The sequence below is a fragment of the Solanum pennellii genome, chromosome 6 (assembly GCF_001406875.1).
Source record: "Solanum pennellii chromosome 6, SPENNV200".
Taxonomy (NCBI): domain Eukaryota; kingdom Viridiplantae; phylum Streptophyta; class Magnoliopsida; order Solanales; family Solanaceae; genus Solanum; species Solanum pennellii.
This window is the reverse complement of record NC_028642.1, coordinates 14,491,805-14,515,915: the sequence shown is the minus strand read 5'-3', so window position 1 is coordinate 14,515,915 and position 24,111 is coordinate 14,491,805. Positions and strand designations below refer to the sequence as shown.

The window sequence follows — 24,111 nt, the reverse complement described above, 5'->3', positions numbered from 1 at the left end:
GTCTCTAAACTAGTACCTAGAATGAACATCGCATCTAGGTGGATCCACTAGCTAGTATTCCTATGAAGCAACATAGTTCGAGAACTAGGAAATATGTTTGAGGACCTCGTTATGCCATTGGCATTGTCATCTCTATCTCATGAGTACAATAGTGAACCTACCTACCCTACTTTGGAAGGGACACTCCTCACTACTAGTTCACTCAGTGCTAAGCTAGAGTCCCTTTTTCAAATGTCTTTGGATCATCATTTAACAATCATAACTTAGAATATGTCATAGGAGACTAAACCCCCTTGTATACTCACAGGAATTATCTCAATAGGAATTGCATGAGAACATCCTTTTATATGTGAGATTAACACATTATCATCATCATGTCATAGTATGGCACATAGGTAATTCACAACCAACCTTATATCATTACATCTTAATCATAATATCACAATTCACGTAATAAAGACATTTAAGTTGCATCACCATACCAACACCTACATAATATAATCATAATATATGCTTTAATTGAACTTCATCACATTGTACAAGTCATCACAATTGAGCTAAAGGTTCAACATCACAAAGTCTTACCATTTCTCCTTGAAAAGTCATCATCCATTGTCTTACCACCAACCAACCAATTTCATCAAAAAAAATAGTTGTAATGTAAACATATAATAGCAATTAATACAAGAACTAAGTCAATTGCATCAGGACTAATCAATTCAACATGAGTTCATAACCTAGGGTTAGGGAATTGGGGTCAATTCATCACCTCTTCCACATACTAGGTTTAACATCAAGAACTACCATAATTGAATATTAATACATCATAACATAACCATAATAATCGTTCAAAATCAAGAAAAATACAATTTGAAAGATCAATTTTGGATTAGAAAGAAACTCGTGCTCATATCCTCTTTTGGAAATTAATTTGAAAGAACCCTTTGCCGAAAGGAGTCTCAAAGGTGAATGGTTCCCATAACTTGTTAATCTTTTATTGATGGAGGAAAGTGATGTTATGGATTCCATAAAACCCTTTGACCTTGGTCTTCTATGTAGTCTTCTTTGGGGAGAGAGGACGTAGAGAAAAGGTAGAGAGATTTGAGTTTGGAAATTGTGGGTGTTGGGTTAGTTTAATTAGGCTTAGGTTTTTATATAGGTCCTTAATTAAATTAATTAGACCTCCCATAGCTTTTAATTAATCATCTAACTAATTAAAATAAACCACTTAAAATCAAACAGTCCAACATAGGCCTGACCTACGAGACCCCGACCTACGGTTCGTAGGTCTATCGACACCTGGTCCCCCCCCCCACCGTACTGCACAACCGTTGTTTGATGTAGTGACTGGTATTTTGTACCAGTCTTTTATTTTATCTAAGTGTGGGTCTACGAAGAAACAGACGCCCCATCAATTGGCTTCTTAGGTAGCCACTGCGAACACAACCTTTTTGGGTTCAAATTGAAGGGTTTTCTCCAAGGACCCTTAGGGTGGTCCTTGGGGAGTCATACCCGGACGTTTCGACCCTAAATACAATCTAATACATTTTTAACACCTATATACCAAATTTCATATATCCCTACTCCTAAAACCCTGTGAAATAGGCTAAGGCACACTAGCACCTCTTTCTCTAATGTCTGAACTTCATGGACGTTTCTTGACGTCTTGACTCTAAAACTTTCTAAATAGTTTATGACATTATTATATGTCTTATAACAGTGTTTCATGTCTTGGATACTCATGTGAGGATCTAGATTAGGTATTGGACTTTCAGAGTGTTACATTATATCCCCCTTAGGAATATTCGTCCCCGAATGACACTAGAAACTTTTGAAAGGAAAGGATAGACTCAATACTAGCATCCCAACAACGACATACATAATCTATACGAGTTAAAACCCAAAGGAGTTCTTATCACTCCATTCAACATATAATCATTGAATTTACTCATAGCAACTCAAAACATCAATTACGACATATAAGATCTCAACATTACAACAACATGAGGAATTTCCTTCTCAACAACAACATGAGCTCAACGCAACACAAAGAGTAACTTATGACAAAACTCATGTCGAAACACTTAAACATGCTCAATATTATTTCATGAAGGCAACAACATACCAAATACACAAATAAGTGAAAATCAAGCAAAAGAGCATTTTTCCATGAAAACTCATTTTAGCATAAACCTTTTACAACAATTATGCATATCTTTGAAACAAAAGTCAAATTCAAATTTACTCATTATATTTGTTATTAATATGAATAACTAACCTTAGTTATCAAATAGATGATGATAGCGGGACTTCATGTCGGACTCGGACTCCCATGTTATTCTGTTAACTAGGTGGTTCCTCCATAACACCTTTACAGAGGCCACCTCTTTGTTTCTAAACTTCTTCACTTGTCGATCAAGGATTTCCACCGAAACCTCTTCATAGGAGAGGTTCTCATCAAAACCTAGGACTTTAATAGGAAAAATGGGTTTCTGGTACAGAAGTTCCGATAAAAAGGGGAAATGCCTGACCTTTGGGTACGGTTTGGACTATTGATCTACGTAATTGGAAATAACCAATTAGGTTTACAATGAAACCTAGAAATCGATCACTAATTGAATTTAAGTACCTCTACAATATAGACCTAACTAGATAACTGAAGAGTAACGGCAGCAAGTGATTGAGTTCAAAAGTAATAAGGAGAAGACAAAAAATTTTCAAGCACCGACAAAACTAAAAGCACCCCTTCTTTCAAAGTGAGGAGGACGGGTTAACTCGGGGTCACCAATGCACTTCTTAAGCATAGAGACATGGAATACCGGGTGAACCAAAGCTAGCTCACTAGGCTATCTCAACTCTTATGCAACCTTGCCAACCCTTTGCAACATTTCAAAGGGACCCACATAGCGAGGACTAAGTTTCCCTTTCTTGCCAAACCTCATCACCCCTTTCATGGGTGGAATTTTCAAATACACCGTATCACCTTCTTAAAATTCTAGGTCTTTTCTCCTATTGTCGGCATAAGACTTTTACCGGCTGTAGGTTGTTTTCAATCAGTTCTTTATCATATAAACTTTCTCCAAAGCATCACAGATCAATTCGGGACCAAAGAGTGAAGATTCACTAACTTCGAACCACCCAACCAAAGATCTACATCTCCTACCATACAAAACCTCAAAAGTATCGATGGATATAGTCGAATGGTAACTATTGTTATAAGAGAACTCAACCAATGGGAAGTGTTATCCCATCTTCCTTGAAATCAATAACACAAGCTATAAGCATATCCTCAAGGGTTTTCATAATGCGTTCCTATTGGCCATTCATTTGAGGACCAAAAGTGGTGCTTAATTTCACAAGAGTACCTAAACCTTTTTGGAACGACCTCCAAAATCGAGAAGTGAATTGGGAAACTCTATCCGAAATGATGGATAAAGGATACGATGAATACTCACAATATCATTTATATAGATTTTTGCATACTTTTCCACCGATTAAGTAGACTTAATGGGGATAAAGTAAGCGGATTTCGTCAACCTATCAACAACCACACATATAAAGTCATTTTGCCTTCGTGTCTGAGGGAAACCCACTGCGAAGTCCATATTAATTTCTTCCCACTTCCAAGTGGGAACTTGTATTTCTTGAAGTAAGCCGCTGACTTTTGGTACTTGACTTTCACTTGTTTGCAATTTGGACACTTTGCAACAAATTACGCTATGTCCTTTTCAAGACATCCCACCAAAATACTTCTCTAAGGTCATGATACATCTTAGTAGAACACGGATGAATAGAATAATGGTAACCATGAGTTTCCTCTAGGATCCGGTTTCTCAAACATCTACATTGGGAGCACACAAACTCTCTTTGTACCTCAAAACATCATCCACCACCACCCCCCCTACACACACACACACAAGAAGAATGACTCATTAAGCTTACCAAGAAAAGATTCCTTTAACTCCATCAGTGATGAATGAAGGTGTTTCTTAGACTTCACCTCAACCACCAAAGATGATTCGGAGTTATGATGGACTATTATACCACTATTAGGAGAATCTTCCAATCGAACACCCAAACGAGCTTTCACTAAGTCTTTCTTGTTTTCTTCCACATTAGATATACTACCCATGGTCATATGACTTAGACAATACGCAACCACATTAGCCTTGTCGTGGTGGTAAAGAACACTCATGTTGTAATCTTTCAACAATTCCAACCACCTTCGTTGTCGGAGATTGAACTCCTTTTGAGTAAACACATACCGAAGATTCTTGTGGTCGGTATACACATCAACATGAACCCTAATGGGTAATGCCTCCATATTTTAAAGCCAAACACCACGGCTTCTAACTCAAGATCATGAGTTGGGTAGTTCTTCTCATGAACCTTGAGTTGCCTAGAAGCATAGACTATAACTTTTCTGTGTTGAATAAGGACACAACTCAATCCCACTTTGGATGCATCACTTTATGCCAAAAAACCCTCGGTTCTCTCATGTAAAGTCAACAATAGAGCATTGGTAATCCTATATTTCAAGATTTGGAATCTTCTTTCACAAGCCTCCGACCACTCAAATTTCACATTCTTTTAGGTCAAAGTAGTCAAGGGATATTAAATAGATGCAAATCCATCGATAAACCTTCTATAGTACCCGGATAGACCCAAGAAACTTCGAATATCGGTTGGAGCCAAAGGTTTTGTTAAATTCTTAACCACTTCTGTCATTCTCGGATCGACCTCTACACCCTCACTAGAGATGATATGACCGAGAAACGCAACTGATCTCAACCAAAATTCACATTTGCTATACTTGGAAAAAAGTTGATGTTCTTTAAGAACTTTCAATACCACCCTCAAATGGTCCGTATGCTCATCCTCATTCTTCGAAAATACAATGATGTCGTCAATGAAGACAATCACAAAGAAATCTAGGTAGTTTCAAAACACCCTATTCATTAGGTCCATAAAATCCGTAGGGGAATTTGCCAACCCAAATAACATAACTAGGAACTCATAGTAACCATACCTAGTTTGGATAGCCATTTTGGTGGTTATATTCACCTCTCACCCTAAGTTGATGATAACCCAATGCCCAATCAATATTCAAAAAGTAACTTGAACGTTGGAGTTGATCAAATAAATCCCCAATCGCAAATAGAGGATACTTTTTCTCTATAGGGACTTTATTGAGTTGACGGTAATCAATACACATCCTAAAGTACCCAACCTTCTTCTTCACATACAACACCAAAGCACCCCATGGAGAAAATCTAGGTTGAATGAAACCTTTGTGTAGCAAGTCTTTAACTTGAGCCTCCCACTGTTTCAATTCAATTGGATCCATCTGATAAGAAGGAATTTTAATGGGGTTTGTACTCGGTAATAAATCAATACCAAAATCAATTTCCCGTTAGGGAGGAATTCTCGGAAGATCATTTAGAAAGACCTCAGGAAATTCCCTCACTATGGGGGCTAACTCAATGGGAGGAGTTGCGAAGTCTAAATCTTTGACTCTTACAATATGGTATAAATACCTTTAGAAATCATATTACAAGCCTTTAGACAAGAAATGATTCAACCTATAGGAATAGAATTTACCCCCTTCCACTCTAAGATTGGTTCATTGAGAAGATTAAACTTGACAACTCTTGTCCTACAATCAATGGAAGCAAAACAAGCATGCAACCAATCCATTCCCAAATTGACATAGAAATCAACCATATCAAGTTCTACTAATTCAACATGGATAACTCTATTGGGAAAAATTATAGGAAAAATTCTATATACCCTTCTTGCAACCACCGAATCACCTATTGGGGTAGTCACCATAAAAGGTTCATTTAAGATATCAGGCAAAATATCAAACTTTCTAGCTACAAAAGAAGTAAAATGACAAGGTATAACGAGGATCAAGTAAAGCATAAACATTTATAGAGAAAACTTGTAACATACCGATCACCACATACGGAGAAATCTCTTGTTCACCCCTAGAGCGGAGAGCATAAAAGCGATTATTTCTTGGATCATCAACATTACAACCACTTGCTTGAGCTTGCCCACTCCCCTTGTCTTTCTCTTTCACGTTCGGGAAATCTCTAACTTTGTGATAACTTTTGCCACAACCAAATTGTCCGTCCCAACTCGGCATTCACCCATATGTTTCTTGCTACACTTTCCACAAGTAGTCTTCTTGCTTGGTTAACTAGTACCTCTTCCCTTTTGAGACTTAGGGTTAGACACCCTATCATCACGAGCCTTGGGAAATTTGGAAGGGACTTGACTGGAGAACCTCTTCTTGAATCTAGGCTTATCTTTAATTTCAAACCTTCCCTTTGAAGAACCACTTTCATAAGACTTGGCCCTCTGGGCCTCTCTATTTTTCCTCTTTAGTGTAGTTTCTTCCACTTGTTGAGAATGAACCATTAGACGAGAGATATTTATTTTATCATGAAGCATAACCGAATGACATTCTTCTACCAAGTCATCGGACAGTCCCGTGACAAAGCGACTCATCTCATCCCTTGGGTTAGACACCAAAGTTAGAGCATACTTAGATAATTTAGTAAACTTCAAGGAGTAATCAAGTACACTAATACCTCCTTGACGAAGGTTGATGAATTCTTCCACCTTAGCTTCCCTCAACTATCTAGGAAATAACCTATCAAGAAAGGTCCTCTTGAATATCTCTAATGTCACTGGACACCTCTTAGCACCCTATTGTCTCTCCATTGAGTATACAAAGTTTGTGCCACATCTTTGAGTTGATAGGTGTCCAAAACTCAGTCTTTTAACTTAGAGTCACACCAACGGTAAATAAGATCTTGTAGACCTCATGAAGAAAATCTTGGGGATCTTCGATGTACCATGTTTTCACGGTACTTTCAATGCTTGTTTTCTTAAAATTGGTGTATGTCTACAGCCTTTTTGTAGTAATTTTAATATGTTTTGTCTTTTTTTTGCAGGAAAGTTGTCCAAAACAAAAATGTAGAAGGTTGTGAAGAATCAGTGCATAAGCGGCCCATGAAGCCATTGACGGCCAGTCGTCCCATTGACGGACCATAAGTGGTGATTGTTGATTGAAGGTTCAGGTATCTGGAAGCAACTCGGGGAATTCTGATTAAGTGTGGGGATATGGAAAGATCGACAGTCTATCGACTGATCGATGAATCATCCTGGAAAAATGTCGATGTGATCTGAGACTGTCCCAGTACCCGATGTTTAAGAAAAACTAAGTATGGAATGACGAGAAACATCGACGAACCGTAAGTTAGTCGACAGACCGTGTTGTTGGTACATCAATTTGATCAGACAAAGTCCAAAGTGAAGTCTTAGAAAAGATGCTAAGTATGGACCGACAGAGGCAGTCGATGGTCCGTCATTAGACCGATTGACCTTCTTTGGGGGTCGTCGATTGAAGCCACGTTTTGGAAAAGCTTTCCTTATGTTAAATCCTTTAAATTTAGGACTTCTTTTATTATAAATAGGGTTAAAAACCTGATTTTTAGGGTTGGATTCGTTTACTTATTTCATACATTTGTTCTTGGAGATTTTTTTGCAATTAATTCAAATTTCCGCATTTTGTGTTCAAAATAATTGTGTGATTTCAAGTTGAATTTCTGAATTTTCTTCGAATTTTTAAGGTAAGTTCATGATTTATTATTTTATGAATTGTGTTCTTCTAAGCATGGGTAACTAAATTCACAACTAGGGTTGTGGGAACCATGGGTGTTTAACAAAATAGACCTAGCTAAATAACAATTCTCAATAGGTTATTGCATGCATCAATAATTTTTTCGTCTAGAAATCTTCTAAATGAGTGCACATGTTAGAACTCGCCTTATTGCTACTTGCCGAACCAAGGGGATAGTTAATAGGAAAAGAATTTTCGACATACATTTAGTGGATACTATCTAATGGGCTAGTTTCGATTGGTATGAAGTAATAATTAAGCCAAACTTTGAATATGATGCTTACTAGCCGGACAAATGTACGGGGTGAAATTCTCTAAATGTCGGACCAAGGATATAGAGATACATAACTTATCACTTTGCATGCAAAATACTAGGAAAGAATTTTTATAGCTAGGATTATGGGGTTATGAACCTGTGGGGAACACTTACACCCTAGTTTCTCTCACAACTTGATAAACATCAATAATTCACTCTTGTTACTTGTTTGATTTCACAACATTGCAACACTTTTTCTTCACAACCCCCCCCCCCTTCAATTACTAGTTTTTGGAAAGGACTTGACTAAATAGAGGTAATTGTACATTAAAGTTAAGTCTAAATCATTTTCCTCATAATATCGACCCCAACCTCACAGTTGGGTTCTTTACTTGATACAACCGCTTATAATTCTTTGGGGAAGTGACTTTTAGATTAACTTCAAGAACAATTAGTACGTTAAGTCAAAAATTTCCTAATTTTACTTTTTTCTTTTGTTTCTTTTGTCTATCTCTAGATCTAGTGTATGCAAAGTACACGGAGCTGAGGATAACCAATCGTATCATTTGATCCTGAACTTAACTGGATGCTCCGCCGAATGAATAACCAAAAGAATCCCTTAAATCTAGGTAATGGGATCAACCGTTACCTTGCTCCGTCGGTTGATGCTCATAACCAGGTGACTGTGGAGAACCCTAGCGATGGTTCTCTGAGGAGGCAACCTCCCTTTCCACGCCCTCAAGAGTTCTATAAGGGAAATATCAACATCGTTGACTCTGATGTACCTCTTGTCCTACCACCTTTACCACAAGGTCACACATTCGTGATAACTAGTAGCTTGATGTAGATACTCACTGTCAGAGGTGTGTTTTTGGGGATACCATCTGAGGATCCACATGCTCACATAGCCAAACTGAGGTTGGTGTGTAAGAGTTGTGTAGGGAGGCCAGACTTAGTCATGGATGTCATCGGGTTAAGAGTGTTTCCTCTCTCGCTTAAAGGAGAGGACGCAAATTGGTTCAATGAGTTGCCCTATAATTCGATCTATACTTGAGACCAGTTGAGGGATGTGTTCCTAGCACGGTACTACCCGGTGTCTAAAAAGCTCAACCACAAAGATAGAGTGAACAACTTTGTGGCATTGCCTGGGGAGTCGGTGAGTAGATCTTGGGATAGATTCACGTAATTCGTGAGGAGTGTCCCAAGCCACTACATTGATGATAAGTTATTGAAATAGTACTTCTATCGGGGGCAAGATGATAATAATAAGGCAGTGTTACATACTATTGCAGGTGGTTCTTATGGTTAATACATCTATGTATAGATCGCCGAGAAGTTGGACAAATTCTCTCGCAACAATAAGGCTTGGAGCACTAGGAAGTTGGAAACTGGGAGAAACGCCTTTGCAATGTAAGATACACACAACCCGGCCGCAGATGAGAGTCATGAAGAGATGTCTCAAATGAGAACTGAGCTTAGGTTTGTATTGAAACATGTCACTAGGGATGCAGATAAACTAAACGCAGTGAATCATTTGACTAAACCACCACTGCAAGCGCATGACTACTACTATGAAGAGGATTCTCACGCAGTGAATAAGCATACAGGGGTTTCGGACCAAACACCCAAGGCTATAATCAAGAGAATTGGCACCAAAGTCAAGGAAATCAAGGTCGGAACTATTGGATTACAATAGAGAGGTCCATTATGTTTTATAAGGAAACTACACCGGTGACAACAACTTTTAACATAAACGATCCAGGTGGGCCCTATGTTACACCTCAAAATTGGGATGTTGATCTTAGGGATGGTGGAGGTAGTATGGCGCGAGTTGAAGATATGCTACAAAAGATGAGGAGGAGGTTTGATGCTAGTGATGAGTACGCCAAGGAATTGAGAGGTTATTTGGCTAATATTGGGCAACAGGTGGATGGACATGCATTCTCAATCAAGCATCTTGAGTTGCAAATGGACCAATTGTCTACTATAATAAACCCACGTCAACTGGTACTCTTCCTAGCAATATCATTCAAAATCCAAAAAATGATGGACATTGCATGGAGGTCACTACTCAAGGAGGTAAGCAAACCATTGATCCACCTATGGTGTCTATATTAGAAGATGAGGTGAAAAAAAATATTAGGTAGTGGAAGCTAGTGGTGAGTTGGTAGACAAAGCGGTGAAAGAAGCAGAGATACGCCAAAAGGTGATACCCGTTCCTACACCACCACCACCATTCCTGCAAAGATTGGTGAAAAAGACTAAGGACGATAAATACCGATGTTTATTACTATGTTGAAGCATCTTTCCGTCAATGTCCCTTTGATAGAAGCTCTTGAACAAATGCCTGGTTAGGCCAAGTTTATGAAATATATGGTTACAAAAAAGAGATCGGTATGTTTTCAGGATGATGACTTAATGCAACATTGTAGTGTTATTGCTACAAGGTCTCTTGTTCAAAATAAAGAAGATCAGGGCGCTTTAACTATTCCATGTACCATCGGTTTGTTATACTTTGATAAAGCACTATGTGATATAGGTTCAAGAATAAATCTCATACCTCTCTATTTACAAGAAGTTGGGTTTGGGTGATCCAAATCCCACTGCGATGCGGTTACTAATGGCTGATCGAACAGTGAAGAGGCCTACTGGGATGCTCCACGATGTTTTAGTGAAGGTGGATTCATTTATATTTCTGGCCAATTTTGTGAATCTTTACTTTGAGGTGGATTTTGAGGTGCCTATTATTCTAGGGAGGTCGTTCCTTGCTTCCGGTTGTGCCTTGGTTGACATGGAAAAAGGGTAGATGAAGTTTTATTAAAACAAGAAAGAAGCAACATTCAATATTTGTAGGTCCATGAAATAGAGTGGTGAGATCCAAACGGTATCTCCTATATCCTTAAAGGTAGAGAGTACGTCTGAGGTACAAATCAAAGAGTGCCTTGGTGTTAAGGCACTAAGTGGCAGTGATCATGAATTTTGAGAGTGAGGGTATTGAAGAGTATTGTTGTTGGTTGCGGCACTTAATCAAGGTGAATTTCGTTTCGAACCACAGAAATTGGAGTTAGATATGAACCATCACGAGTCTCCAACCGCGAATCCATCTATTGAGGAGGCTCCAAAATAAGAGCTTAAGACCCTACCACCTCATCTAAAGTATGTATTCTTGGAAAGAGATGATACTTTGCCGGTAATCATTGAATCGGATTGAATATAGAACAAGTAGAGTGTCTGGTAGAAGTGTTAAAGATGTCATAATGAGGCATTGGTTGGACTATAGCGGACATTATTGGGATTTCACCCGGTATTTGTTCACATAAAATCCAGATCATGCCCAATGGTAAGCCAGGTATTGAGCACCAAAAATGTTTGGATCCACCTATGCAAGAGGTATTTAAGAAGGAGATTATTATGTGGTTGGATGCCAGAGTCATATATCCTATCGCAGATAGTAGTTGGGTATACCCTGTTTAGCGTGTGCCCAAAAAGGGGGGAATGACAGTGGTTCCTAATGAAAAGAATAAGCTTGTTCCAATAAGACTGGTGACTAGATGGAGAGTTTGTATGGATTACCGTAAGTCGAATGCATGGACTGAGAAGGACCATTTCCCTATGTCATTCATGGATCAGATGTTAGACAGACTCGTAGGAAAAGGATGGTACTGTTGTCTTGATGGTTATTCGGGTTATAATCAAATCGCTATTGCACAAGAGGATCAAAGGAAAACCACCTTTACTTGCCCTTATAAGGCATTCGCATTCAAGCGGATGCCTTTTGGGTTGTGTAATGCATCAGCTACTTTTCAGAGATGTATGATGTCGATATTCTCCGATATGGTGGAGGAAACTATGAGGTGTTTATGGATAACTTTTCATTCGTTGATGACTATTTTGATCGTATTTTGAGTCACTTGGCCGAGATTCTCAAAAGATGTGAAGATTGTAACCTTGTGCTAAATTGGGAAAAATGTCACTTCATGGTGAAAAATGGTATTATATTCTCTCATCACATCTCATAGAAGGGGATAGAGGTTGATTGAGCCAAAGTTGAGGTTATAGAAAGACTTCATCCACCCATATCTGTAAAAGGTTGAGAGTTTTCCTGGGCATGCGGGCTTCTACCGGAGGTTCATTAAGGATTTCTCAAAAATTGCACATCCTCTGTGCAAATTACTTGAGAAGGAATGTGAACTCTATTTTGATGAATCTTGTCTGAAGGCATTTGGAGAGTTGAAGGAGAAGTTGGTGTCTGCGCCCATAATTATGTTCTCAAATTGGAATAAGTCATTTGAGGTGATGTCTAATGCTAGTGGGGTTGCTCTTTGTGTAGTATTGGGACAAAGACGAGATAAAATCCTTAACCCCCTCTATTATACTAGTAAGGCCTTAAATAAAGCACAAAATAACTACATTGTGACTGAATAAGAGCTCCTTGTAGTGGTATTTGCTTTCAAAAAATTTTGCTCTTATTTTCTTGGCACAAGAGTTATAGTGCACACTGACCACTCCGCTTTGAGATATTTGATGGCAAAGAAGGATGTGAAACCAAGATAGATTACATAGGTGTTACTATTGCAAGAGTTTGATTTTGAGGTGAAAGATAGAAAAGGGACAAAAAATTAAGTTGTCGATCACTTGTCCATATTAAAGGATGAAGCTATGCGAGAGTTGTGTGAAAAGGCTGAAATTGATGATACCATCCCGAATGAGCATGTATTGGACGCTTCTCATGACTTGATTTCATGGTTCGCCGATTTTGTGAATTATCTGGCTACTGATATAATCCCATTGGACTTGTCCTTCCATTAGAGAAAAATGTTCATGCATGATGTGAAAAAGTTCTTTGGGGATGAACCTTATTTATACAGGTGTTATGATTATGGGATTATTTGCCAGTGTGTGCCGGAAATTGAGATGCTAAGTGTTTTAGAGGAATGTCATTAATCGCTTATGGGTGGGCCATAGTAGTATCCGGACTGCCCACAAGATTTTGCAGTGTGGGTACTATTAGAAAACCATCCACCGAGATGCTCATGAGTTCTCCAAGGCATGTGATAGGTGTCAAAGATATGGGTCATTTCGAAGAGGCAAGAGCTCCCTTTAAATCCCATTCTAGTGAACGAGTAGTTTGATGTATAAGGCATTGATTTTATGGTCCCGTTTGTGATTTCTCATGGGATGAAATGTATTATTGTGGCGGTGGATTATGTGTCAAGATGGGTGGAAGGCATAGAACTTGCCAACAATAAAGGGAAGCGTGTCACCGCGTTCTTGAAAAAGAATATCTTCTCTAGATTTGGCACACCTAGGGCCATTATTAGTGATGGGGGATCCCACTTTTTCAACAAGATGTTCAAAGGGATATTGGGGAAATATGGGGTTCTCCACAATGTAGCCACTCCTTACCATCCAGAAAATAGTGGGAAAGTTGAGGTGTCTAACAGAGAAATCAAGCAGATCCTGTCAAAAACGGTGTATGTTAACAGAACGGATTGGTCAAGGAGGCTTGATGATTCTCTTCGGGCTTACCGGACTTCATAAAAGACCCCCATAGGTATGTCTTCATTCCAACTTGTATATGAGAAGTCTTGTCACTTGCCGGTTGAGTTAGAGTACAAGGCCATGTGGGCAATGAAAAAATTGGTGATGGATTGGAATGAAGAAGTAGAACAGAGACTTAATTGGTTGAATGAGCTTGATGAGTTTCCCCTAAAAGCATATGAAACTTCAGCCCCCTACAAAGAGAAGATGAAGAAGTACCATCATCAAAAGATTGAGAAGCGCGAATTTGTAGTTGGGGATTTGTTGCTTCTGTTTAACTCTAGGCTGCGTATGTTTTCGGGCAAATTCAAGTCAAAATGGACTGGTCCATTCTTGATCACTAAAGTTTTCCCACATGGAGAGGTTGAGTTGGAGAACAAGGAGGGTACAAGGTTCACGGTAAATGGGCAAAGAATCAAGATCTACATTGGGAATGCGAAGAGTGCCCATGAAGTGGTTGAGGCATATCACCTTGATGAAGTCCAAATAATCAAGGAGTGACGTTAAATCAAGATCTCATTGGGAGGCAACCCTATATGTATCCTCTAGCCAACAATAGGTTTTTATTTTCTTTGAAGGAATTTTGCATTCTTTTGTGTCGTTTTGTATTACTCAATTTCATATGTTAATTTTCGTTTAATTTTTTTAGTATGTTGGCTAGAGAGTAGTTAGGGTCCGTGTCTAAAAAGTGTCCAGAAAACACAAAAAGAATGGATTAATGAGTGTTCAATGTGTAGGTACCAAACCACAAGAATTCTGCAAAAATCGGTTTAGTGCACAGATCTACGGACCCACCGACTGACCGTCGATAGTGTCCGTATATCCTAGGTATGTTTTAAAATTTTGTCTAAGCTAGGGAAAAATTGACAGACCAGTCGACAGACCGTTGACTGACTTCTGTACCATCGATAGGTTACCGTCAGTTCACAAAAAATAGTGACCCGATCCAACCGAACCGACTATATTAAGATACAACCATTAACTTACCCTCCCGCACCTTTCCGAATTCCCACCCAACCGTTTCCCTCCCCATATTCCCCTTTTTCGCCATTAAATCCCACAGCCACTTCACTCCATTCTCTTACAAAACAATCAAACTCTCCCAAAATCCCAAAAACCCCAAAATCCTAATCCCCCATTATCTACTTAACACTTACTCATTTCTCCGGTCGATATTCGTAGGCGGCATGTAGGTTGATTTTTGCAATATCACCCACTCATTCACCCCATTACAACTTACAGGTAATGCATTTTCCTTTGCTTAATGAATTCTCCTTCATTTTCATGTTGAAACGAATATATTGTATGTGGGTCTTGACTCAGGGACAAAAATTGCATGTTAAACTTGTCAAAATTGGGTTCTATGTCCCTTAGAATGATAGAAAGTGACTGGGTTGGGGGGTGGAATTTGTGAAAGTTCACTATGCTTGTTGTTTATATGATTTAAGGTTTGATAGTCTCGTAGAATCCATGATCAAAATTTGCAAAATCGAAGTCCTAGGGATGACAAATTGGTCTTATGTTTGTTCTTTCATGTTGGGTAAACTTGTGATGTGCGTGAACTTGTCCATATATGGGGTTAAAACCAAGCCAAAACCTATCTATGACCAATAGAACGTGACCTCGTCTACGGATTGTCGATCGGGTCCATCGATCACTAACCTCAGCATTTGATTTTCTAATGACAGAAGTGGACGTCGACTGATCGACGGGCCGTTTTGTACGTCCGTCAGTTCTAACTGAAAGTGTGATTCCTCATATTTCCTGTATTTTTCTAAATGTCAGATAACGGAAGTGGACTACGATTCGTTGATTGATCAACGGGCCGTTCTGCACGCCTATCAATTTTAACTAAGATTTTTGAAGAATGTAGAATTCTAAATTTTGCTAACTATCCACCAAAGGACACTATCGACGGACCGTCAATTCATCGATGGGCCATCGATAATGTCCGTCTACCATTTCTAAAAGTCTGTTCTTACCTCTGTATTGTGTTTCCAGATTTTGTCTTGATTATTTTGATTTAATAGACTGATTACAATAATACTAACAAGGTGTTTTTTCTTGTACCTATGTCCCCATAACCGGACATAGTCTATTCTATGGAGAGGTGCAAGTCTGTGGGTACTTCTCGACGGTTGATCGGCATGACGAATGATGAGAAGGATCCCGAATAATTGCCTCCTGGAACTCAGACCCCTGCACCTGTTGTTAGAGCCACTCGATGCACCCCCATGAAGGTGGTGCGTGGCGTAGTCACTGCCTCCGGTTCTACATCACAGGGAGGACCCTCCCTGAGGTGTCTTTCCACCCTGCCTCATCTTATGAGGCCCAGAGTTCAAAGTCTGCTCCAACACCACAGCATGAGTTCCCTGCACCGGTTGCTGATGAGCCCAACCGGTGGAGCGTCGATGGCAGTACCATGTATACAAAGATGCCAAGTTGCTGAATGATAAAGGGTGATGACTCTAATGCTGACGGTCCAGTGTTAAGTTCTTACAGGGATCTTGCACACAGTCCCAACAGTACATGACTTGTATACCCGCCACCGGCTCGAGTGGATGGCGAGGAGTGTTGTAACACCTTGAAAATTCAAGACTTGTCGTAAAGCCTAATATAGGTACCATGGGATCTAAGTACTATTTTTAAGTCCATTTTAATAAATATAGGTCATTTAGGAAGTTTAAGAATTAAAACATCCAAGAACGTTCATGACATCCAGAAGTTGGTTCAAGGAGGTACTAGCGTGCCTTCGCCTATTAGACTAACTTTTAGGAGCCGAAAAGGTATGAAAATTGGTAAAAAAAAAAGAGTAGATAATAGGTGTCTTAATTGTTTCATGGTCAAAACTTCCGGGTACGACTCCTCAAGGACCACCATTGTCCCATACATAGACAAGTTGAAGAAGCCCCTTGCTTGCTCAGTCTCTGAACTCATCGACGGAGTGTAGGACGGGAGGGGGGAAGGTACGTAGACTCACAGACGGCCCGTCGACGGGGTTTCATCTGTGGGGGGTAATTTTCCTGCACGTTTTAGTGTTATGTCATTTTACTAATTAAGTGGTTTAGGGGTTAGTTAAATATGAAGGGGAGACAAATTAACTAACTTAGACTCCCATATAAAGTCCCCAACCCCAATTAACCTAATTAAAATTCACAAATAAACTCTCTTCCTTCTCTATTTTGTCTATCTCTAATTGAACTCACCATTGAAGACTAGGAAGGATAAGGGTTTGGGGGCTGGAAAAGGTACGAATTCAACATCAACTCTTCATGAAACATTAAGGTATGGGATCTAATTCATCTTTCAGACTCTTTCCTCAAAGGATTCCTTCAAAATGGATTTAAAAAGTTGAGTTTTCTTATGGTTTTCATCCAATTACGAAATATAAGTTATGAAATGAGTTGTTGATGATTTATTTAGGTTATATTTAATATATTTACATGCATTTTAACTTTATTATTGTAATTGTTGATGGTTTGGTCTAAATTGAAGAACATGATCCTCTATCCCTAACCCTAGGTTATGAACTTGACATATATTGTATTGTGATCATTAAATAGACTTGGTTATTGATTAGTTTATTATCCTATGGTGTTTTTATGAATAAATTAAGATGAATTATTGTCCTATTATGCTAGTTCTTGAGATGTGCTTTCGGGCATGAAGTACATTGTGAAATTGGCTTATGTATCTTGTCTTAAGCTATAATCAAGTGTTTAATTGTGTTATAGATATGCAATTGGCCTTTTTATATTCTGGTTATCATTGTGTTATGATGTCACTCCCCTAGTTGGTTTTAGTTGTGGGTTAATGGTAAGGCCTTCATGATAAACTATGAGGAAGACTTGGTAAGTTTTGGAATCTCTATCTTTACTTCCAATAGTTATTAAGTTGTGGTTAAGTCATGATGTTACTTTTGAGTATGTCTTAAACTAGGATGATAGGGTGGTATGATGTTGAATTGAAATGTCTTGACTATGTTATGAGGTTGATTAAGGTGTATGTGATATAAGAATGGCAAAAACTATCAATATTTCTTGATATGCTATGAAAAGCTAATGTGTTAATCTCACTTATATGAATTATGATGAAAGGACTTAAACTCATACAATTCTTATTGAGATATTGATGATGATGATTATACAAGGGGTTGACCTTATGACCTAAACTAAGCTATGATTGATAAATAAAGGCTTAAAGACATTTCAAAAAGGGACTCCACCTTAGCACCGAGTGCACTAGATTGAGGAGTGTCCCTTCCCACATAGGGAAGGTAGGAGCACTGCATTACTCTCAAGATTGGAGACTATAATGCATGGCGCATAAAGAGGGTTCCAACTATACCTCCTAGTACTTGAACTATGTTGACCTTATAAGAATACTAGCTAGTGGATCCACGTAGTTGCTATGTTTCATGTTTTGGTACTACCTTGACAAGTAGTCCGCCTTCTTTCGTTGTAGGGTTTTATGACACCGGATTTTAAACTAGCTCATGTGGTCTATGTCGGTTAGGGCAAGATGTTCCCAAATGGTAAAATGAATTAAAGAAGTTGAACTCTTACTTGGATAACCTAAGGGGTCTAGCTTAGTCTATGTAGGGGTACTCTATCTAAGCATTGCACTAGTTAGGCCTGAGGGGAGTCTTAGGAGGATGTTCTTATAAATGTTTTTGTAATAATGATATATGATATGTACATGATGAGATTTCACATTGATGATTATGTTGATTAGTTCACCTATGAGTATGCATTGGATTGTATTGTTAAGATAAGGTGAAATGTACATCTAAATGTTAAATTAGGTGAAGTTGAGCGTTGATAATGGTTTCTTGGTAAGTTCACTTTATTGAGTATGGTTATGGGGATTTGCTTGGTCATTGCACTTGTTGACTTGATAAGGATTCATGAGTAGTTGTCTTGTTTATTATGATAAGATTCACTCTTATTCATTCTTTTGATGTTATTCCTCGATGATATAGTTGTAGTAAATCATGGTTTTGAGTATGTTGGAATGTATATGATGTGTTTGAGTTAGTAGGCATGTTTGGTTGGTTGATATGACCTGCCTGGCTTTGTATTAGGTTCCTAAAAGGGTAAAATTGTATCATTTGACTTAAAGTCCTTTTTTAGCATGTTTGTTGGAATATGTGCATAAGGTCTCATAGTTAGTACATGTGGAGTACTAACCCCATCTTTCTTCCCTTTTCCCAAACATTTTAGGTTCTGTTCGTTGATGAATTTGGAAGGCGACATTGTTGAAGGCTTGGATTCTTCATTTAATCCAAGTAGGGTACATCCTCAACTTCTGAGGGCAATGCCACCATCTAGCTTACGGACTTGTTAAAGACTCTTTCATTTCTTTCCTCTTCAATTGCGTACTATACTTTTGTATGACCTATATGTTGTCCTATTTTATTGATGTAAGGGTTATGCCCATATTGAGATAATCGTTTAGATGGTATGAGATGAGACAAGCATTGAGACTATTTTTCTATCCTTTATATGTATATTTGCAATAAAAGTAGAAGGCTATGTAACCTTCCTATATGAAGTATGACTATATATTATGTGTATGTAGATGTCTATGTAAACCTCCAAGTAGTTGTAATGAAAGTTTAAAATTTTTCCGCATCTTTAAACCTATGAATGTATTGACATGAGACTAAGAGGCTAGTCTTAGTCCTTAAAAAGGATGACGAAGCTAGTTATGTCTAGGGGGTAAACCTGGATGTGACAAACTTGATATCGGAGAATGATATTGAATATCGTTGAGTTATATCTCTCTCGCTAATACGTCTATGTTGGTTTGTATTCATAATTGTGAAGAGTACCACACTTATGAATGGGACCTATTTGATGCCTAAGAATCGCTATCTTTCTTGGAAATCCCATATCGTGCCATTAGAGTATACCTATGGTGTGCATTTGAATCATATTCTAACTGTTGTGCTTATATAAATAATGAACACTTTAAGGAATGCAGCTCGTAGACTTGAAAAGGAAATAGCCAATGCGGGAGCTCCTCCCCGTGGTGAGCAAGTTCGTCCACTTGAAGAAGATGCTAATGTTGATCAAGCTCCGGTCAACTCTCCACCCTTGACTAATAGAGATATAGGGGTTGTCCTCATTCAATTGGCTTAAGCCGCCACCGTCCAAGCACAAGCTATGACGGCCCAAGCCAAGCGGAAGATTGTGCCCCGTCCTCATCAACAAGTCATTACTATGGCTTCCCGTCTAAATGACTTCACTCAAATAAACCCTTCTAATTTCTACAGGTCTAAGGTTGATGAAGACCCCCAAGAATTCATGGATGAAGTCTCTAAAATACTTTTGGCTATGGGGTTTTCCACAATTGATAAGGCCGAATTGGCTACTTATCAACTAAAGGACGTGGCACAAGCATGGTATGTAGGGATAATATGACATTGAGGGGTCATTGGTTGACTTGGGAGATCTTTAAGACGGCTTTTCCTGATCGGTTCTTTCCTAGGGAGATGAGGGAGCAAAAAGTGGGGGAGTTCATCAACCTTCTCCAGTGAGAACGGAGTGTTCATGATTACTCTTTGGAATTCATTAAGTTGTCCAAATATGCTCCTTATTTGGTCACCGATCCTAGAGACCAAATGAGTCATTTTGTGATGGGGGTATCGCATAACTTACAAGAGGAGTGCCATTCAGCCATGCAACATGACAACATGAACATTTCTCTTCTAATGGTGCATGCAAGAAGGTTTTAAGAGGCAAGGGCTAAGAGAAAGAGAAAAGATGCTAAAAGATGAAAATTATTTGATGGAGGTTCTTCAAAGAATAGGCTTGAAATACAAGACAAGCCTAGATTTAAGAGACGGGTTTCAAATCAAGTCCCTTCCAAAGTTTCCAAAAGCTAGTGGTGATAGGGTGTCTAACCCTAAATTCAAGAGGGGAAAAAGTACTAATTCACCAATAGAGAAGCCAACTTGTGAAAAGTGTGGTAAAAGGAACTACGGTGGTTGCCTTAAGGGGACGGATAATTGATTTAGTTTTGGAAAGAGTGGTCACAAGCTGATAGATTGTCCAAACTTGAAGAGTAAATACAAGGGTAGTGGTTAAACTCAAGAAAGTGGTTCTATTGTGGCACAAAAGAAGAACCGCTTCTTTGCACTCAGTTCTAGGGGTTAGCAAGAGACTTCTTCCAATGTGGTGACCGGTATGTCAAAATTCTTCTCTATTGATGTGTATGCCTAACTTGATCTTGGTGTTGCTTTATCATTTGTTACACCTCTAGTAGCTAAAAAGTTTGATATTTTACCCGATATTTTGCATGAACCTTTTATAGTGTCTACTCTGGTGGGCTAGTCGGTTGTTGCAAAAAGGTGTCTAGAAATTGTAAAATAATGTTGCCCAATAGAGTTTCTTATGTTGATCTAGTAGAACTCGATATGCTTGATTTTGATGTTATATTGGGTATGGATTGGTTGCATACATGTTTTGCCTCCATTGATTGTAGGACAAGGGTGGTGCGGTTAACTTCCCTAATAAACCTGTTGTTGAGTGGAAAGGGGGAAATTCTATTCCTAGAGGTCGTATCATCTTTTCTTAAAAGCATGCAAAATAATCTCAAAACGTTGTAGATACCATATTGTAAGAGTCTTACATCTAGACTCCAAAGTTCCTCCCATTGAGTCGGTCCCCATAGTGAGTGAGAATCTGGAGGTCTTTCCTAATGACCTTCCTGGTATTCCTCCCGAACGGAAAATTGACTTTGGCATTGATTTGCTACCGGATACAAATCCCATATCAATTCCTTCGTATTGGATTGCTCCGGCTAAATTGAAAGAGTTGAAGGCTCAACTCAAGGGTTTACTACATAAGGATTTTATAAGGCTTAGTGATTCTCCATGGGTTATTCCGATTTTGTTTGTGAAGAAGAAGGATGGGTCCTTGAGAATGTGTATTGATTACCTCCAACTCAACAAGGTCACCATTAAGAATAAGTACCCTCTCCCTCGAATTGATGCCTTGTTTGATCAACTCCGAGGGCTGAGTTACTTTTAAAAGATAGACTTGAGGTCGGGGTATCACCAACTTAGGGTGAGGGGTGAGGATGTACCAAAGATGACCTTTCGGACTCGGTATGGCACTATGAGTTCTTGGTAATGTCTTTTGGTCTCACTAATGCTCCAGCGACATTTATGGACCCAATGAATAGGGTGTTCTGAAATTACCTAGATGCATTTGTTCTCGTCTTCATTGACGACATCTTGGTATATTCAAAGAATGAGGATGATCATATGGGTCATTTGAGGGTAGTATTGCATACCCTTAAGGAACATCAATTATATGCAAAATATAGTAAGTGTGAGTTTTGGTTGAGGTCGGTGACATTTCTTTGGCATATCATCTTCAGTGAGGGAGTTGAGGTAGACCCAAGGAAAACGAAGGTGGTTCAAAATTAGTCTAGACCTTTGACTTTAATCGACATTACGAGTTTCTTAGGTTTAGGGGGTTATTATCGGAGGTTTGTGGATGGTTTTGCATCCATTGCATCTCCTTTGACTACTTTGACCCAAAAGTGTAAGAAATTTTATTGTTGGAGGCATGTGACAAAAGCTTCCAATTATTGAAAGATAAGCTTACTTCCCCTCCAGTGTTGACCTTACCGAAGGGTACAAAGGGGTTTGTTGTGTATTACGATGCATCCCGTGTGGGTTTGGGGTGTGTGCTTATGCAACATGGGAAGTTGATAGCCTATGCCTCTAGGAAACATAAGGTACATGAGAGAAATTATCCCACTCATGAGCATGAGTTAGCGGTCGTGGTGTTTGCTTTGAAAATTTGGAGGCATTACTTGTATGATGTTCATGTTGATGTCTTTACCGACCATAAGAGTCTCCAGTATGTGTTTACCCAAAAGGAGTTGAATCTCTGACAAAGAATGTGGTTAGAGTTGTTGAAATATTATGATATGAGTATCGTTTATCACCCCGACAAGGCTAATGTGGTTGCGGATGCCATAAGTCGTATGACTATGGGCAGTGTATCTCACCTTGGTGAAGCCAAGAAGGACCTAGCAAGGGATGTACATAGGTTAAATAGGTTGGGGTGAGGTTGGAAAGTTCTCCGGATGGGGGTGCTATAGTCCATCATAAATCTGAGTCACTCTAGTGGTTGAGGTGAAGTCAAAACAACACCTTGATCTAGCATTAATGGAGTTAAAAGAATAGATTCTCGACAAGTTAAATAAATCATTCTCCTTAGGGGGTGAGCGTGTGTTACGGTACCAAGGGAGATTGTGTGTTCCCGATGTAGATGGGTTGAGGGATCGGATCCTAGAAGAAGCACATGGGTCCTGCTAATCAATTCATCCCGGTTTGACAAAAATTTACCATGACCTAAGGGAGTTGTATTGGTGGGAAGGTTTAAAAGGGACATAGCAGAGTTTGTCACTAAGTGTCCAAATTCCCAACAAGTAAACGCCTAACACCAAAAGTCGGGTGGCTTACTCAAGAGATCGAAATTCCTACTTGGAAGTGGGAAGACATCAATATGGACTTTGTAGTAGGTTTAACTCATACTCAAAAGTCACATGATTCTATATAGGTGGTTGTGGATTGATTGACTAAGTCTACTCGATTTATTTCCATCAAGTCTATATATTCGGCGGAGGATTATGCAAGAATCTTCATAAATGAGATTGTGTGCCTCTATGGTATTCCGTTATCCATCATATCGGATTGGGGCTCACAATTCACATCTAGATTTTGGAGATCATTCAAAAAAGGGTTGGGTACTACGGTGAAGTTGAGCACCGCTTTTCATCCCCAAAAGAATGGTCAAATGGAGCATATAATACAAAGACTAGAGGATATGCTTACGGTATGGATCATTGACTTTAAAGGGAACTGGGATAAGAATTTGCCTTTGGTGGAGTTTGCCTATAATAATAGTTTTCATTTATCCATTTTCATAGCTCCCTATGAAGACTTGTATGGTAGGACGTGTAGGTCTCCTATTGGATGGTTTGAAGTGGGTGAGATATTTCTTCTTGGTCCCGAGTTGATTTATAAAACTTTGGAAAAATTTCATATCATAAGGAATAGGTTGCAAACGGCCTATAGTCGGCACAAGTTTTATGCCGATAATAGGAGAAGGGATTTGGAGTTTGAAGAAGTCAATAAGGTGTGTTTGAAAATTTCACCAATGGAAGGGGGGGTTAGACTTGGCAAAAAAGGGAAGTTGAGCCCTTGTTATGTGGGTCCCTATGAAATCTTGCAAAGGGTTGGTAAGGTTGCCTATGAATTGAAACTTCCTAGTGAATTGGCTTCGGTTCATCTTGTTTTCCATGTTTCTATGTTGAAAAACTGTATTGGTGATCACGAGTCTGTTCTTCCTATTGAAGGTCTTGGTGTCAAGGATAACCTATATTATGAGGAAGTTTCAGTTAAAATTCTTGATAGGCAAGTCAAGAAGTTAAGGAACAAAGAGGTGAATTCCGTAAAGGTGTTATGGAAGAATCATCTAGTTGAGAGTGCAACATGGGAGGCCGAGGCTTACGTGAAGTCCCGTTACCCTCATATTTTTGATAATTCAGGTTCGTCATTCTTTTTAATAATATATATATATATATATATATATATATA

The 24,111-nt window shown here is 38.9% G+C and overlaps 1 pseudogene; it reads left to right on the top strand.

Moving 5' to 3' along the window:
* Nucleotides 1–24,111, top strand: part of LOC107022129 — a 133,401-nt pseudogene that overhangs the window by 33,756 nt on the left and 75,534 nt on the right.